Source organism: Carassius gibelio, chromosome B13, assembly GCF_023724105.1.
Source record: "Carassius gibelio isolate Cgi1373 ecotype wild population from Czech Republic chromosome B13, carGib1.2-hapl.c, whole genome shotgun sequence".
NCBI classification, from domain to species: Eukaryota; Metazoa; Chordata; class Actinopteri; order Cypriniformes; family Cyprinidae; genus Carassius; species Carassius gibelio.
This window is the reverse complement of record NC_068408.1, coordinates 7,921,194-7,940,632: the sequence shown is the minus strand read 5'-3', so window position 1 is coordinate 7,940,632 and position 19,439 is coordinate 7,921,194. Positions and strand designations below refer to the sequence as shown.

The window sequence follows — 19,439 nt, the reverse complement described above, 5'->3', positions numbered from 1 at the left end:
CTTGTTTGATGTTTTTTATTATATATATATATATATATATATATATATATATATATATATATATATATATATATATATATATATATATATATTTATTTATTTTTTTTCTGGCTGCTCTTTTCAGTAACAAACATGGATGCTGACCAAAGTGTAATATGTTCTATAAAAAAAACAAAAAAAAAACAAAATGAAAGAAAAGAAATGCACCATTAAAAAGAGAATCATAAAAGACTCCACACACGCTAAACCATTCAAAAGGAAAGATTTGTTTTTATGTTTTTGAAGGAAGTCTTTTGCTCACCAAGGCTGCATTAATTTGCTCAAAATGATAGTAAAAACAATAATATTATGAACTAATATTCGAAATTAAACAAATTTTCTATTTTAATATATTTTAAAATGTAATTTATTAATTTATTCAATAATTATCACAATAAATGTCAAATCTTGTGACGTTTAAAGCCAGATTTTTGCTCCAAAGTGAAAGTTTAAGAAACCAGACCATTCATTTTCCTTTCTGTGATGGTTGATTTCATTCATTCCGTGATGGTTGAGCTAAAAAAAGATGGCGTCTGAAAGTGGCGTTTGGTGGTCAGTTTGTGTGTAAATGTATACTTCTGACTAACTTTTTGCACTTATGATGTTAGTTACAGTATATAGAGAAATTAAGTATTATAGTAATGAAATATTTGTTTAGTTAGCACAAAAACTCTATTTTGTTGTAGATCATTAAACCGTTATGCTGCCTCAGAAGTCTGTCCTAAATCAGTTTCATGAGGTGACTTTGTGCAAAAACTCTGCCTGCAAAGTCATTGCCTCATATGACAACGAGGCAGCAAGTCAATGCCTAAGTTTTCTGATGCAGCCATACAAAATGTGCAGAGCAGGGTAGCGCGAGGACTAGCATTGAGAACCGCTGACTTATACTGATTTTTTTATGCGTTGCATCACACTGCGTAAACATAAAACCATGTTTGCATTTTTGATCGGAGAAACGACAAACAACAAGCGCTACTCTACACTGCTCAAAACTCACATTTGAATTGTCAGTGGCAAATCCTTTAAATATGTAGAGTAAACATGCTTATATACTGTGAGTCAGAACAGCTGGCTTTGTAGTCTTCTCTCCCAGGATCAGGGAACAGTTCTCCATAAAATGCACTGCACATATCTGAATATTTGGGTTGACTGTTCTGGAACAGTGTTGTAAATACAACTTAACCACTGATTTCTAGTTGTGTCCTCTTTTGGAAGGCCAAACAAAGTAGTTTGACTTTCACAAGGAAACTGTCACACTTTGCCTAAAGTCAAGGAGCAAGGAGCAAGGAAACCAGGAATGCACAGAACAATCTTCTTTTATTTTAATAATCTGGAGAGGAGCACAGGAAAAACAAAGGTAGATGTCCAATCTCCGACAAGCATGAACTGAATGGACATGGGCTTATAAACACAGGATGATTGGGAAAAAACACAGGTGCTAGGAATGATACAATCAACATGGGACATGGAACACATGGAGGGAAAACGCAACATAAGGAGTCCAGGGGCGTGACCTTCTCACAGCGGCTGTGGATTTCTCCCTCATGGCAGGCGGTGTTGCTGGCTCACACACCTGGACTGACGTCATGGCCTATGGCTCCGTGGCGATCCTCAGCTCTTCCACTCTCTCTAGCGATGGCTCGACGGTCGTGGTGGGCTCTGGCTATCTGTCAGATGGTCACGGTTCAATATGATTTCGGTACAACAGAAAAAAATAAAATAAAAATCTACTATGCTCGGTTTCTTTTCATTTATTTTGAACAGACAGTAGTACAAATAAGTTTTTTCCCCACCTAGATGTAAAAATACTAAATATTTTTGAATTCTGCTACATACTTATAATCTGCAGTAGCCTACATACAGTACATGTATATATATATATATATATATATATATATATATATATATATATATATATATATATATATATATATATATATATATATATATATATATATATATATAAGGAATAATTTCTTGAAATATATTTGATTTAGTTTACAGATAAACAAGGTAAAAATTTTTTTTTACATGTAACGTAGTCTACATATAATCTGAGTTTAATATATTTAACTACTTCGTCCTGTCAGAAGGAGTTGATGGAGCAGCAATGAAAAATGATAAAAGTACCGAGGCCTACCATTATTTACACAGTGGGAAAGTGGGTCGTGTACTGTTACACAGCGAGGGTGATTTTGTCTTTTTAAAAGCAAATGTGCTCCCCAGCCACTCAGCACGCATGCTGGTTAGTAAGCAGGGATCGGTGTATCGCTGGTTTTGTGAAGGTTGTGTAGTCATGCAGCCTCAATATTAGGGAAGGTAAGACTATCACACACATCATTATTTATTATTTGTGATAATATCTTGAGGCGATTGTGTTGTTAACATAAAAACCTAAGTATATTAACTTGTTTGTGACATACACAGCTGCTGACCTGATGACCATCTGCAGACTAAGTATCTTGTCTAATCTCTTGATTGTAAAGTGAAGTGAAAGTGAAAGTGAAGTGACATTCAGCCAAGTATGGTGACCCATACTCAGAATTTGTGCTCTAAGTCGTGGTATTGAAGGTGGAGAGAGAACTGTACATGCACTCCCCCCACCCACAATTCCGTCCGGCCCGAGACTAGAACTCACAACCCTTCGATTGGGAGTCCAACCCCAGTGGAGTACAGTGGAGTAAGGTAAGTGAACATTTATAAATTACATATTATAAAAAGAGGAGGCTGGAACTTGGAAGTGAAAAACGCCTTATAATCAGGTGTGCATAATTATTGTTATCTTGTACTATCGTAATTATTCTTATATTTTAAATAAATAGGTGCTAAATGGTAATCATGCTAAATTTGTTGTACTTTGTTACTGATCTTAAATGTATTCATAGAACGAACTTCATAAATCTAATGTTAGGGGAACAAGCACATAGCTAGCTAAGTTAATGTTAGCTTACCTGAAATTGACCATCTTTTTAGCACCCGGCGAGACTTTTTTACTGGGACATCGTTCTGTTGTGCTGTTATCTAGCCACTAGCTTAGATAGGTTCCTCTAAGCCGGAAGTAAGACTAATGCAATGGCGGCACCATTGTTGCCATGGAAATAAAGGTGAATACAGTGATGCATTAATAAGACAATAAGTGTTAAAAGTTGATTCTGCTGGTGTAAGCAAACAGTTATCAGTTTCAGCATTGCTAACTTGACAGCGCAGTTGGTACTTCATCAAAATAAAATACAGTGAACCAAACTTCAGCCCACCTGCCTCTGTGTCACCGTTGGAACTGAAGTACAAAGCCTATAATTTACATAATAAAAAATTGTTTAGCATTCAGATACATTACATTGCAATATGGAAATATTATGGAATATTTGGATGTGTGCCAAATGAAAGAGGTAGTATACACGAACACAAAGCTCCATTTCAGAAACAGTTGAGTGCAGTGCACAAGAAGCATCACTTTAGAAGCATATTCCTTTATCATTCTGTGAGAAAGCATTGAGATTCAACTCATGGTAACTGTCTAGTGGGATATATATATATATATATATATATATATATATATATATATATATATATATATATGTATATACATTTTTTTTTTTTAAGAACAGCATTTATTTGAAATAGAGATAAGAGTCAATCTCAAAAATAAGTTGTTTCATTTTGGAAATTCACAGCTTACCATTTTATATTTTTTGTTTCTCTCTCTCTCTCTCTCTCTATATATATTACATTTGAAGTCTTGAAATCCTTTGGAATTCCATTGTGTGAAATTACTGAGGAAAATAATATTGTACTATTAAAATATTCGTTCACGTACAGACCAACTGACACTCCTAGCACACAGTGACCTTGTAGCATAAAAGCAAATTCCCTCAGGGGCAGACTCCGATTTGGCTTAGCCCTGTGGTGCTTTTCACTAATGAATGTCATACGTCTCTGAAAATCCCTTTTTGTTCATTTTAGACCAGGATTACATTGTGTGCCATGAACTAAACTCTTATAAATTAAACCTTCTACTTAATTTCAGACGGAAAAAAAACCCCACACACAATAGCTATTTTAAAGAGGCCAGACATGATATTCCTACAGGTGTTATTAAAAGAAAATGAGCAATGAGTCATAATTATATTGTAGAAATGCAAATTATACTCATAGTGGGCATATTTTTATATTCTTTCATCATTTTCACAATAAAAACGTGGCAGCGCATGAAATAAAGTACACTATTTACACAAAATATAAGAAAACAACTTAAATGCCAAGTTCATGTTTAAATTTTAAAAGCCACTTTAAAAATGGCTTGATATGTATTTTTTTTTTGTCTATTTGATTTATTTCCTGTCAAGACAGGAAGTTAGGCCAGAACATATCAAATAAGTTTTAGTTCAGGTCACAAAAATGAAATCTGTATATTAGTACAGTCTAGTTTTAGAACTACACCAGCAATGCTATAAGCCACAAATCTCCAAAAAGTTATGCAAACTAAAAACAAAACACGGTTTTACTTTATTTTGTTATTCATAGTCAAAATGGAATCAGTGTTGGGAGATTTCTGGACAGCTGAGGGGATTTATAGGTTAATTGCACTACTGGTCTGAGAAGCATTAAATCCCAGACAGCTGGAAGTAGGACACTGGGAGGTTAGAGCAGTGAGCTGGGATTATATTTACCAGAGTGAATCCCAGACAGTGCTGGAGGTATCTGCATTCCACTTGGTGGCAGTGATCTTACAGCCGTGCTGCCAATCCCTGTCTTAAACCCATCCTCTATTCTCTTGCTCTCTACTTTCAGTCTATTTTCTTTCCTGCCTTCGCTCTGTTTCCTCCCTTCGCTGCCCTTAGCAAGAGGGCACATTAGGTGAAACAGAAGCAGGAGCTTTTCTCTCAAGAGAGTCACCGATTGAGAGAAACCTCCTCCTGCTGTGCTGCATTGATTGATTCATTTGTTTTACCTGCCATCTGCAATTCATTATCTCACACGTTTTTGAAAGTGCAGTCTGTCTCTGCGTGACGAGAGAATAGGTTGTTAAACTTAGTGCTGCTTTCTTCATACATAATGCATGGTTTGCTAAATGGGGGTTTATGGAACCCCGGAGGTTTGTGAGGGAACTACAGGTATATATACATACAACACACACACACACACACACACACACACACACACACACACACACACACACACATGTCTGGTCAGCTATCCTTGTGGGGACTCTCCATAGGTGTAATGGTTTTTATACTGTACAGACCGTATTTTCTATCGCCCTGCACCAACCCTACACCTAAACCTAACCCTCACAGGAAACCTTCTGCATTTTTAGATTTTCAAGAAACTTCATTCTGTGTAATTTATTAGCTTGTTTACCCGTGGGGACCTCAATTTAGGTCCCCACCGTGACACGAGTCCCCATGAGTCTGTGTGTATTCAGGTTTAAGTCCCCACCAGAATGGAAAAACAAGTACACAAACACACACACACTTATATTCGTGGCCTAATGGTTAGAGAGTCGTGGGCTAATGGTGGCCTAATGGTTAGAGAGTCAGACTTGCAATCAAAAGGTTGTGAGTTCGAGTCTCAGGCCGGCAGGAATTGTGGGTGGGGGAGTGCATGTACAGTTCTCTCTCCACCTTCAATACCATGACTTAGGTGCCCTTGAGCAAGGCACTGAACCCCCAACTGCTCCCCGGGCGGCGCATCATAAATGGCTGCCCACTGCTCCGGGTGTGTGTTCACAGTGTGTGTTCACTGCTCTGTGTGTGTGCACTTCGGATGGGTTAAATGCAGAGCACAAATTCTGGGTTTGGGTCACCATACTTGGCTGAATGTCACGTCACTTCGTCACTTTTCACACACACACACACACACGTTTGTTTTTGTGAAAAGTGGGGACATCCCATAGGCTTAATGGTTTTTATACTGTACAAACTGTATATTCTATCGGCCTTCACCAACCCTGCACCTAACCCTCAAAAAAAAAAAAAAAAAAAAAGATAATAATAAAAAAAAAATCATTCTGTATGATTTATAAGTGTTTTGAAAAATGGGGACATGAGTTATGTCCTCATAAGTCACCCTCTCCTTGTAATACCTGTGTCATACCCATGTCATTATACAGAGTTGAGTCCTGATATGTCACAAAAACAAGAGCGCACACACACACGCACACACACATATATATATATATATATATATATATATATATTCATGAGTTAATGAAAAGCTAATAATGAATGATATTGAATGTAAAAAAAAAATAAGTGACTGGAAGATAATCGCAATATAGCTTAGTACAATAATCAAAATATAGGCTGCAATTTAATTATACAGCTGCATAGTTCGATGCAGCTCATTTCATTATAGGATGATCAAATATTCATTAGTTATTTTTCAGTATAATTGTAATTTACAACTAAAGTGTCTTTATTTAATAATTAGAGTTTAAGCATACTTGATTTAATTGCCATTAAATTCATGAAATATTTTTTAAGTAGTAAATATTCTATGTCTAAGGGGTTCAACTGACATTTTGTTTTAATCAATTAGCTGATATTAAACTGATCCCGTTAGTATGTGTATGTGTATATGAATCAGAATGCAGCACATACTTTTACATTTGAATGCCTGTTAATTTGACACACTGTCTTAAAAACAGAAAAATACACTATTTGGTGTTTGAAAAGACTGCACATTTTAAATGCATATCTCTGCCAAAAGTGTATTTACATGATCTCACAGCTGAAACACAACAGACATCTAACAGAAACAACAGAAATCTAATTTCATCTATTTAAATGGGATTTTTTTACACTGATTACATTTATTCTTTTACTTTTATCCAAAGTAACCGTAACACTTTAGTATAGGGACCAGTTCTCACTATTAACTAGTTGCTTATTAACACATTGGCTGTTTATTAGTACTTATAAAGCACATATTTTGCATTACCATATTCTACATCCCTTATCCTACCCAATATCTAAACTTAACAATTACTCTGCTAATTAATAATAAGCAGCAAATTAAGAGTCTACTGAGGCACAAGCCATGGCTTTTTATTAGCGAGAATAAAGTAACATACAAATGAGTCAGGAAATGCAAAGAAATCCTTTTTTAGTGAATAAATACAAAAAATCTACATAAACTGGACTACCTCATTAATCAAGGTTGGTTGTTGGAAAAACTAGTCGACCATGTGACCCATCTTTAGCCTCCATTCATCCAGAATTTCTTTGCTCCATCAAGCTGTGATTTTGCAACCCACCTGTAAGCACTGACGAGGTCTGTACAGGTGCCGTTGTTTTTACAGAGGTTTGATGAACATTCATCGGTCTCCCACTGACAGAACTCCCCCTCCCAGCCGGGTAGACAGATCCTGGCAGTTGTAACTCTTTAATGCAAACGAAGACAGCGAATGAAAAGATAATTGCAAGTGTTGTAACACTTTCATCTAACCCTTGCCTTGACCTAGATGAATACAGCATATTCTGCCACAAATCACTCAACGCACCTGAAAATGCGTCCACAGTAAAAACATTCACAGGAAATTAATAGAATGACAGTATATTAAAGCACTGCAGTGTTAAAGCAATAATTAATTTTGCAATACAAATTTGGAGCTAGTATAGTAAAAAAAAAAGAAAAAAAAAGAAATGAATACTTTTGTTGAAAAATACTTTTAAATTGATCAAAAGTTACAATTACAAAATTAATTTCAAAATATTTCAAATAAATGCTGTTCTTTTTCACTTTCAATTACATAAATAAATCAATCAATCAATCTTATTTCCACAAAATCATTAAGCAGCAAAAGTATTGTATTTAACATTTGTCTGTTTTCAAAAATGTTCTTTATTGAATAAGTATTAATCTGGTAACACTTTATAATAATGTTCTAAGTCATTTATAAATTAGTTTATAAATATTAGTGATATGTAACACATTTAGAAGTGATGAATAGTTGGAATCACCTGACTAAGGCATTTATAAATGTTTATCCACTTCAAATTAAATGAGTTACTCTTCTTAAAAATAGTGCTTTATCATACCTGCATGTTTGTGCTTTTGAACACAAACCAGCTAACAAATTTGCCAATAAATCATATACTGATCATTTACTAATGGTTTGTTCATCAATTGTTTATGATTAACAATTGTTTATTGATAATTATACAAAACTATTTTGACATAAATACTTAAATGATTTATAAGTGATAATGTATCAACTAATAACTTATAAACCATCTACTAATGATCAGTTTGATTTATTTCATGATTTCAACTTTTTTAATGATAATTTACAACACATTTGTAAATTGTTAGCATACCACTCATTAATCATTTGTAAACATATAGTCATGTTTTGTAAATGATTCGTTCATCATTAACTAATAACTTATAAGTGATTTATAACTGAATTAATAAAATATTACTAAAATGTTAAATTACTTGTTAATAATTTATGAAAGTATAGTCATGTTTTGTAAAAGATTAGTTCATCATTAACTGATAATTTATAAATAACTTATAACAGAACGTTATTTTAAAGTGTTACCAAACAGATGACACTTCAATCAGTTTCTTTAAGCATAATCAAACATTACCAAAAAAAAAAAGACCTTCCGATTCCTTTTTCTTAGTCTGAAAAAAGTACGCAGACACACACACAAGGCGTGTGGTTGAGGATCATATTATAATTTGTACTGAGGGCAATCTGTGGGCAGCTTCAACTCCAAACCCACCTACTATTACCTCCAAATGTATTTAGCATGGTTTTCAAAGTTGTTATCTTTATGGAAGAGCAACCATTGCTATGCAAATGCACTCTCTCAACCACCCACCACTGCACATCAGATATTCAGGCATGTCTTTAAAGGCATGCAAACTATTAATTTTGGCATACATTACTAAAGAAATATGCATGAACCATGCATTTCAAAGAGAAATATTCAGAATTACACCCCATGCTCTGGAATAAACAGCACTTGAAATGAATGAACGAGTACTCTCTATTTAGTGCTCGAATAGAAGCTATGATGTAAATGCATTTTCGTCTTTTTTATTTCAGATGTGCTGTACTTTCTTGTTGAGTTTACTATGACTCTCCCCTCCACTTTGTCATTAAAGTTTTCATTATGAAAATTAATCACTGTGGGTGGTTTGCTGTCTGTTATTTTGCATGATAAAGGTTTATTCCATCTCATCCCATACAATGGAAATGAGCACAGGTTTGCACAGTCAAGGCATGGCTAGAGTTCTTCATCATGGCTGCCCTGAGGGTTGATCCTGGAGTGCATGCTAATCTGTGCTTCATCCCGACACAGACACAGTGTTAAGCTCTGCCTAATGTAATTTGAGCACCGCAGGCCTTATTCATAAGACAGAAGAAGCTATGCAGACATGGTGTGATAGATCAGATGCCTCCAGAAGACTTCTGTTTTTCACCCCTGGCTAAGGATAGTATAATCTTATTTAGGCTGCTAAATCATCAGTTGGGATCGTAGCTCTCCCGAGAAACCCGGGGTTGTGCGTGGTATTTTTATTTTAACAGAAGTAAATAAATAACTACATAAACACTGCCAGGAAATAAACTGCAATCTGTGAGAGGGATTTCGAAAGCTTGCTCCTGTCTTTACATGAAGTTGCACAAGAAAACTTCTTTTTGGAATAAGATAATTGTGATAGAATATGCAAGATGAATTTCTGCATAATAATGCAGTAAATTGCTGCTTGTAAAGACTACAATGAAAAGCGAGTATTTATAAAATGATGAATATTTTGTAGTAGTACTGTAATACCACATGCTACAGTACAGCAGAATGGCATTCTCAAAATTATGGCAGAATACATGCAGTATTATTAATTATACTTAATAATCTGTACAATCAAGTAACGCAAATCAGTCAAATTGGGTGTCAAAATGAACAGATCATATAAAAAAAAAAAGTAAACTGAAATTCCAAGAACCGTGTGCAAATAGATATTTCAAAATAACAATTTGAAAATTGTATCAATAAGTAATTAGATTGCTGAAGTTGTCACCTAATTAACTTATATATAAAAAAAAAACTTATATCTTATTATCCATGCTTAAACTTATTTTAAATTTAAAACAATTACTGAACTCAAAGTCGAAAGGTAGAGCCCTGTTAATTCTCTATGCCCAAGTGCATGCTGGGAAGACAGTGAATAGAACTGAACTACAAAACTATTGATGGAAATGAGCAAGGCAGCACATTTATAACTCATTAGATTATGAAACACATTCATATAAAATAGCCCTATGCATTATTAAAAAAGTTCACAATTCATTCACATTTGATTAGCTATAGCCAAATATATAATATTAAGTAAATTCTATACTTTAGCACAAGCTGATCTTCATAATAAATAATAAATAAATATAAAGTAAAACAGATGTACTACAACTATAAACAACAGCTACCAAAAAAATGGTGCATTCAATACAAGTGACTACATCTTAATTGAGATTAAATGTCTCTGCCGTGTGAAAAATGTAGGAGAAAATTGGATTGCCAATTTTCTAAGGTTAAGGAAGATGCTAAATCACTGATCATGACAATTTAAAAAAGATGTAGTGAATGTAGCAAACAGATGAGCAGAGGAGCCATGGATTGTGGTGTACAAATGGAGTGATTTGTTATGTCTTAAGAGAACACAGAGGACATCGGGCCATTGTACACACACTTCACAACACCATTATGCTCAAGGGGAATGTTGCAACAGCCCCTTCAACAAAGACAAGTTCAGAAAAAAAGGATGCTATGGGGATATAAAACAGAGTGTTGAGTTGAGGTTGTTTAACACTGCTGAGATGTGAAGTGAAAAGAGGAATGATGTAATGGCTTAAGGTCTTGTTCCTATAGCTCTCCTGATGTCATGACTGGGGTTTGATTTCAAGGGAACATGCGTGCTGATGAAATGCTAGATGATTTGGATAAAAATGTCTGCCAAATTAATAAATGGGGTATAATTCCAAATTCTTTGTAAATCCATGTTAAAGGGGTCATATACTGTACCAGAAGGAATCAAATTGTCATTTATCTTCTGAGAAAGTAGTTCATTACACCATGAATGCTGTTAATGAAGGATAAAGCAGATTAAAAACTATTGAACACAACAGCAAACCAGTCGCTCTGTAATTTATGAAGCACAGTTTTGAATCATAAAATGACATTTCTTCATCTTCTTATATATCTATATATCTATACCTACATATATATCTATACCTATATATATATATATATATATATATATATATATATATACAGTATACATATACAGTATATGTGCAGCAATTATATAAAAAAAGAAAGAAAGAAAGAAAGAAATGAAAAGAAAAGAGAAATATTTGTTCCACCATAGAGTAAACCCTTAGAAAACGGTTAAGTTGCAAAACTACATTGAAAATGTCCCCACGTCACCACTTCTCTCCACATGCCTCTAAATTCAATCAATTTAATAAGTTCACAAATATTCAAAGCAAGATGATTTGGATCAGATAAGCACGACCTAGCTCTTTTGCCTATCATGTTTGTCCTTCCAGAGTCCCATGCATTAGGCAGGTGGAGATTCCTGTTGGCAAACCAGCATGACGGAATTCACATTTTCACACACAGAGAAAGGTCAATCTAATTTACTGACTGTATGGAAGTAATCCACTCCCATGTGACTTTCCATGGCTGGCCCTCTTTCCCCATCCCACGTCCTTTGCCATGTAACCAGCACCTGGAAATATAGAATGTAAGAGCACAATTACATGGTAGCTAAACCATTTCCAAATCAGTGATTTCATACTTGTGACAGTAGAACAATCTTTTAAAGCGCTCATGCGATGAGCATATAGAAGCTATTAACACATTGATGCTATTCTAAAACTTTATTGCAAGCCTTAAACATGTCAGATGACAATTGCTCCATATTTCTTTTAAATCGCTTCCTTTACATTTGTAAGCAAGATCAAACAGTTATCTCAAATTTGAGAGTGTCATGGCTTTAAATAGGCTTAACATGATGACTGCAGTCACCTCATACTGTATGTCCTGCATCAACTTAATGATAGCAAGAAGGAAAAAACTGCATGTTGTTGACACCTTAACACAAAAAGCTAGTCAATCAAAGGCACTTTTCTTAATCTGTCAATGGCAAAGTCATCGAATCATCTTTTGTCAAGGTTACTCTCTATGCATCTCCGAGACGATCTCATTCCCTGATGCAAAATAGCTACTCAAATCATTAATTAACACAGCATGCAAGAGGGCTAATATCCCCGCCTGCATCTCTGTCCACAGGACAGCAGCCTACAAACCGCCCACCTTTGGGTTTCGAGGGATGCCGTGAATAGCCCAATTGCATTCTCCATTCAAAAACCGGGGCCTAGGGTTGCATTATTCATCATGAATAAATGATAAACTATTTTTGCCCTCCCGTTCTGTTCTGAGAGCTACTGGAATAAAAATAGAGGAGAAGAAGAGAAAGTCTGTGAGATAAATAAGAAGAGAAAGGGCTGGGGAGGGGCGGAAGAGTGTGAAATGAGAGCACAGAGGCTGGTATCTCTCTTTTTGGCTGTATTAGAGTGGGTTTGCTGAAAGGGAATGAAAAGCCGATTTGGGATGAGAGCCAAACAACTGCATGTCACACAGGCTTCTGAGCCACTGATTGCTCTCATTGGCCCTCTCTTTGTTATCTCAGAGATTGTGAGGCAACACAAGCTTAATCTACAAAAACAAAACTGCAACTCAGTGAATAAAGATAAAGGATTTTTGGTCTAGTCTGATATGACTGTGTCTGTAATAGAAGAAGTAATCTGATAATGTTGCATACTGCAACTTGAAATGATATTTACAACATCATGAGTAATGTGGCGTATAACCGTAAAAATACTGAAATCAGTGAAATAAGTGAAATACTGATTTGATTGGATTGTGAAAATATGGAATATATGGTTTAGACATTATTGCATAATACTATTTTTCCCCACTTTGGTTATATCAGTAAAAATGGAAGAAAATAGAAGATAGTGAAAACTAATATTTATTTTTTTTACTTATAATATCATGCACTGATGAAATGTTCAATATAAGACCAAGGACACTAATAAAAAATACTAGTTCTTACAAGGCAGAAAAATAGTGAGTTTTTAGGTAAGCTTATCTTTCATAAGTGTCATAATTGTCATGTATTAAATACAATGGACTAGAATCAACAGTGACGGTAAATGGTCAAATATTAAAGAGTTGCACATTTTGGTTACCAACTCACTTAAAGGAGAGCTCACCCAAAAATGAAAATTCTGTCATTTATTACTCTCTCTCAAGTTGTTCAAAACACATAAGACCTTTATTTGTGTCCAAAGATAAATGAAGGTTTTAATTACATTCCCATCATGTCTCGCAAATGACAATCAAATAAAAAAAATGACAGATAAATATTAAACTTCAATAGTTATTGTTGTTAAGAAACTGTTTATAAGTTACTTTTTATACAGTAAGTAACTGTTGCACTATATAGATACCAGTAATTAAAGACCAAAATACAATTTACTATAAGAATAGGAATAAGAACAGGAATTCAGTATGCAGATATTGCAGCTTTAAAACAAAACAGAACCTGCACATTCAATGGTTATAGTTTACAGTATTTTTTAATGATTAAAAATACTGAACTGTTAAAAATAATAAGTTTGTGGAGAGGAACAGTTAGGACAGGTCTATACATTATTTGTTATGTGCCGGTTATGTCATATCTCAGATGGGCCAGGAATTATTTATATTTTATTAATTGCCTTGCACAGAGAACAATAATCATTTAACAACAGATGTTACAGCTCATAAGTGGTTATTATACGTAGTTCCCATATGTATTATTATAAGAACTGCTGTTGTTCTTTCATTTAGAGCTGTATTTGAAAACTAATATTTATAGTTGCAGATTAATTGTCCTTACCAGATGGAGGTCATGTTGCTGACACTGTCACTGATGTCCTGCTCACATCTTATTCCAGCGTAACCAGTGTTACACAAGCAGTACAATCCATGCACAGCTGAAGCAGGAAACTCACAGAGAGACAGAAGAATTCACTTTAGAAGAGACGAAATACAGTTTCCTATTTTAGAACCGCATAAGAAACATTTTGAGAAAAACGTAAATTACAATGTGTTGCTTATGAACTTGGTTTCACAAACACATCATTCAAGACATTGTAGCTATCTTTAGCCCCATTTTCAGGGCTGGTTATGAAATTAAACCTTGTAAAGCCAATGTCAGTGCAGGAATCATGGCAGGCAATAAAAACTCAATCACCCAACAACCCAATTTTACAAACATACACTATTGTTCACAACTTTCCAATCAAAAATACAAAAATACAATAAAACAATGTGGTGTTTTTTTTCCAATTATTGTAACCAGTTGTACTGCTTAATATTTTTGTGGAAATTTATTCAATTTGTTTTTCAGGATTCTTTGATGAATAGAAAGTTCAAAACAATGGCATTTAAAAAATAGAAATATTCTCTAACTTTAAAATATGAATGAATGAATAAATTAATTAATCTACAGTATGTAAAAGTGTTAATTGTCTCCATATGTTCACATTCTACTTTCATGGGGTTAACTTAAAAAAAAAAATAAAAAAAAAAAAATAAAATAACTTTAGCATACCCAGCACAGTTAGCTAACCAACTATGATATTTTTGATGTGAATATCTATGTGCATTTCCGACAGAAAAAATGGGATGACATATACATAACATGATGACATTAAAATAATAATAATAATAATAATTAAACCAAGTAGAAGAAAAACCTTGCATAGAACAATTATTTAGCATACATAATTACTTTCAGATGTTAAGACATGACAACTTGACATTTGAAAAACTTAAGGCATTTAAAGACACAACATTCAAAATGTGGATTAAATGTTTTAAGCTCTACATTTCCTTCCACAGCCACTGAATTCAAAAGACTTATCATATTCTTTCTTTTGTCTGTAAACCTTTGCTCTTTAGCTTATCAGTAAAACTGTCTTAATCTGCTCGCGGAATTCCATGGTCATTTATATTCACCCCAGCAGCTGGAAACACTGTGTCCAATTAAATGTAATATGTGCATTTGTGTAGCCATCTCTTTTACAAATGTTACAAGAGTGTTGCTGTCCACCGTCTTTGCGTGCATCTGACTTACCCGAAACCTAATGACCCATTCCACAAGCCTTTAATCATTAAGGCTGAGAAGAAATGCATCCCCTGCCTTTCTGCTGCAAAACAGCAGCCTGTGACAGAGGTAATTGTGGGTTCTTACAGCCGCAAATTTATTACAAGACCTGCGCCGAGTCCCAGGATTCTTCATTATCCTTTAGATTTACCACATAATCTATGCTGCCACTCTGTCTTTGTTCGGGTACCCACGATTACTCTCTTATTAAATGCTCGGGGGCCAGAGTGGCACCTGTATTACTTACACCAGCTGCTCTCTCACTCTCTCCCCGTACAAACACAGCAGATCGCACACCTTCTATATGGCAGACAGGCCTCAAGGGACTGCATGTGTGGGGCTGTTTTAGCTGGTGCATTCTAGGAGAAAGTAAACAAGAAAACTTTGTCTAACGGAGCTTGTTTGAATTAGAGATGTTGGGAGACAAGACAAAGTGGCTGCAGGTTTGAATCCAAGCGGTGGACGAGGAATACTTGGTTGCCTGGTTACAAAATCGCCCTTCATCTCTGTCACCATATTACCTCAGAGCATAGCACTTAACTGCAGGTTGCTCTGGGAGTGCAATTAGTGAACTACATGTCGGTTTGGATAAAAAGCATGTGCTAAATGGCACGAAAATTAGAAGTAAGGTGCATGTATAGTATAAGTTAGCAAAGGATAATATTCTATTGCATTACAGCACCGTTAAGTATAGCTTAGCATTTTAATATTCTAATTGACATTGTGCAACATTATCAGTTTCATGTACTAAGTTTATGCAGTCATTTCCCCATTTCCTCATGCAATAAACAATTCCACCATATGAGACGTTCAAACTGTTGCTTCTGGCCAAAATATGAATCCGTAATCCATAATAACGCTTCTCAGGAAAAGTCTATCTTCTGGTGTCCTCTCACATCAAAATCTACCATAAACCATATTGGTTTAGAACTGTTTTTGCATGTAAACGGTGCTTGATCTGTGCATATTTTGCTCCTTATTCAACTGAGATGTATTTTTCACCGGAGAAAGCAATATTATGGAAGTTAAAAATGTCTTGATGATGGATTTATTTCTTACATACATGCAGCTTTTCACTTCATTTCACATTAATTGATGGACTGATTTTTTTTTGTGATTCTACCCATTCACTGCAGAGGATCCATTGGTGAGCAAGTGATGTAATGCTAAATGTATCCATATCTGTTTGGGTGAATAAATACATTTAGCTACATCTTGGATGGCCTGAGGGTGAGTAGATTTTCAGATGATTTTATTTTTGGTGATCTATTGCTTTAACATTTTTCACATAAAGACATGAACGATAACTTTGAAAAATGTCTTTAAAATGATGCACACTCAGACGCCAATAATGTCTTTAGCTACATTAGTATATGAACAAATGCATAATATATATCGAACACACAGAGCTCCCAGCATGTACTGCACTCAAAAGTTACTGTGATTTACTGTTTTACTGCCTGGGGTTTCGGTATTATGATCCTCTTATTTTTGTCATCGCTGCTAGTTTCTTGTTGTGCTGTGTTGTTCAATGACCAACTCATTATTTGATTGATGGTTATTGACTTATATTGTTATTGTGGATCTACTTGTGTCCAAAAAGAAGCATCTTATGTTTCAAGAGGACTTCTCTCTCAGAGGCAGGCAGCCTTACCAAGAAGTCATTTAAAACTGCATGATGAAGACAAATGGACATTTCTAGTATTGCTAATTGAAAATTTGCTGAACAGATCAGCAATTGCCGTTACAAGAGCTTACTGACTGAGGGAGACATTTAGTATTAACAAAATCAAGCTGGTTAAAATGCAGAAGACAATTACTCTTGTTAAGAAAAGACAAGAACATTATGCTGCCTTGATTTTTTTTACTTTTCTCAATTTACAGGTGCATCTCATTAAATTAGAATGTTGTGGAAAAGTTCCTTTATTTCAGTAATTCAACTCAAATTGTGAAACTCATGTATTAAATGAAATCAGTGCACACAGACTGAAGTAGTTTAAGTCTTTAGTTCTTTTAATTGTGATGATTTCGGCTCACATTTAACAAAATTCCACCAATTCATTATCTAAAAAAATTAGATTTTTTTGTGAATTGTTGGCCTTCTGGAAAGTATGTTAATTTACTGTACATGTACTCAATACTTGGTTGGGGCTACTTTTGCTTTAATTACTGCCTCAATTTGGCATGGCATGGAGGTGATCAGTTTGTGGCACTGCTGAGGTGGTATGGAAGCACAGGTTTCTTTGACAGTGGCCTTCAGCTCATCTGCATTTTTTTTGTCTCGTTTCCTCTTGACAATAACCCAAATATTCTCTATGGGGTTCAGGTCTGGTGAGTTTGCTGGCCAGTCAAGCAAACCAACACCATGGTCATTAAACCAACTTGGGCAGGTGCCAAATCCTGGTGGAAAATGAAACCAGCATCTTAAAAAAAAGCTGGTCAGCAGAAGGAAACATGAAGTGCTCCAAAATTTCTTGGTAAACAGGTGCAGTGACATTAGTTTTCAAAAACACAATGGACCAACTCCAGCAGATGACATTGCACCCCAAATCAACACAGACTGTGGAAACTTAACACTGGACTTCAAGCAACTTGGGCTACGAGCTTCTCCACCCTTCCTCAAGACTCTGGGTTTCCAAATGAAATATAAAAACTTGCTCTCATCTGAAAAGAGGACTTTGGACCACTCGGCAACAGTCCAGTTCTTCTTCTCCTTTACCCAGGTAAGACGCCTCTGACGTTGTCTGTGGTTTGGGAGTGGCTTAACAAGAGGAATAGGATGACTGTAGCCAAATTCCTTGACACCTCTGTATGCCTTGATCCCAGCCTCAATCCAATCCTTGTGAAGTTCACTCAAATTCTTGAACCAATTTTGTTTGACAATCCTCATAAGGCTGCGGTTCATTCGGTTGGTTGTGCATCTTTTTCTTCCACACTTTTTCCTTCCACTCAACTTTTTTTAAAGAAACATACCATAATTATGTATGGGTAAACCTATGTGGAAAAATTAAAAAGATGACATCTTACAGAAAATCCTTTCAAAATAGTATGCGCCCAGTGTCAACGACAATATTCAGAAACTATTTTAAAAAGATGTATCTTGTTCATCTGCTGTAATAACAAAGCTGTTTGTTTTCAAACTTCTTTTATGTACATAAAGTACTTAAATATAAATCCCATAATTTCAGAAGTTTCAATAATTCTAGAGACTTTTTAATACCAAATTATTATAATGCACTGCCAGGTGGTTGTCCTGCATCTTCAATAAACAAGCTTCAGGTAGTCCAAAATAGAGTGGCTAGATTACTTACCAGGTCAAGAAATTATGATCATATTACCCCAATTCTACAGTCTCTGCACTGGCTACCTCCGTAAGTTTTGTATCAATTACAAATTATTATTACTTATCTATAAGGCAATAAATGGTTTAGCTCCTGCCTAACTAGCCTTATACCACGCTACAATCCATCACGCTCATTTAGGTCACAAAACGCTGGACTTTTGGTAGTTCCTAGGATATCAAAGTCCACCAAAGGAGGTAGAGCTTTTCCATGTTTGGCTCCTAAACTCTGGAATAGCCTTCCTGATAATGTTTGGGGTTCAGACACACTTTCTCTGTTTAAATCTAGATTAAAAACACATCTCTTCACCAAGCATTGGAATCATGCATCTCATAATTTGTGAATGCAGTTGTATCTGATCAAATGCGCATTCTTATTCTTTAGCTTGGGTTAAACTAATTAATTTTACTTGCTTGGAACAGCAGCAACGTACGGAGTCCCCAGAGCCGGTCAGTAACATTTACTTGAGTACAGTACTTAAGTACAATTTTGAGGGATCTGTACTTACCTCCGGTTTCATTTTTGGGGAGTACTCATGACTTTACTCAAGTACATTTGAGAGGCAAATATTGTACTCTTAATTCCGCTACATTTCTATCCATTACCGTAAGTACTAAGTAAGTAAGTTACTTCTTCTGCCCCATCCACGCGGAGACGGAGCTTACCCCAATCCAATCTTTTTTTCCCTCGTCTCAAGAAATATCCGCGTCAGCTCGAGACCACAAAACGATGTAGTTTACATGCCAGACCAGCATGTGGCGCTGTAATTTTGCCACAGAGATACACTAAAACGGAGAAGAAGACATGGACTATGCTCATAAACCTTGC

General features: G+C 35.2%; 1 pseudogene; it reads right to left on the bottom strand.

The window, feature by feature from the left end:
- The window catches only part of LOC127970451 (protein eyes shut homolog), a 189,894-nt pseudogene that overhangs the window by 113,595 nt on the left and 56,860 nt on the right, over positions 1 to 19,439 (bottom strand).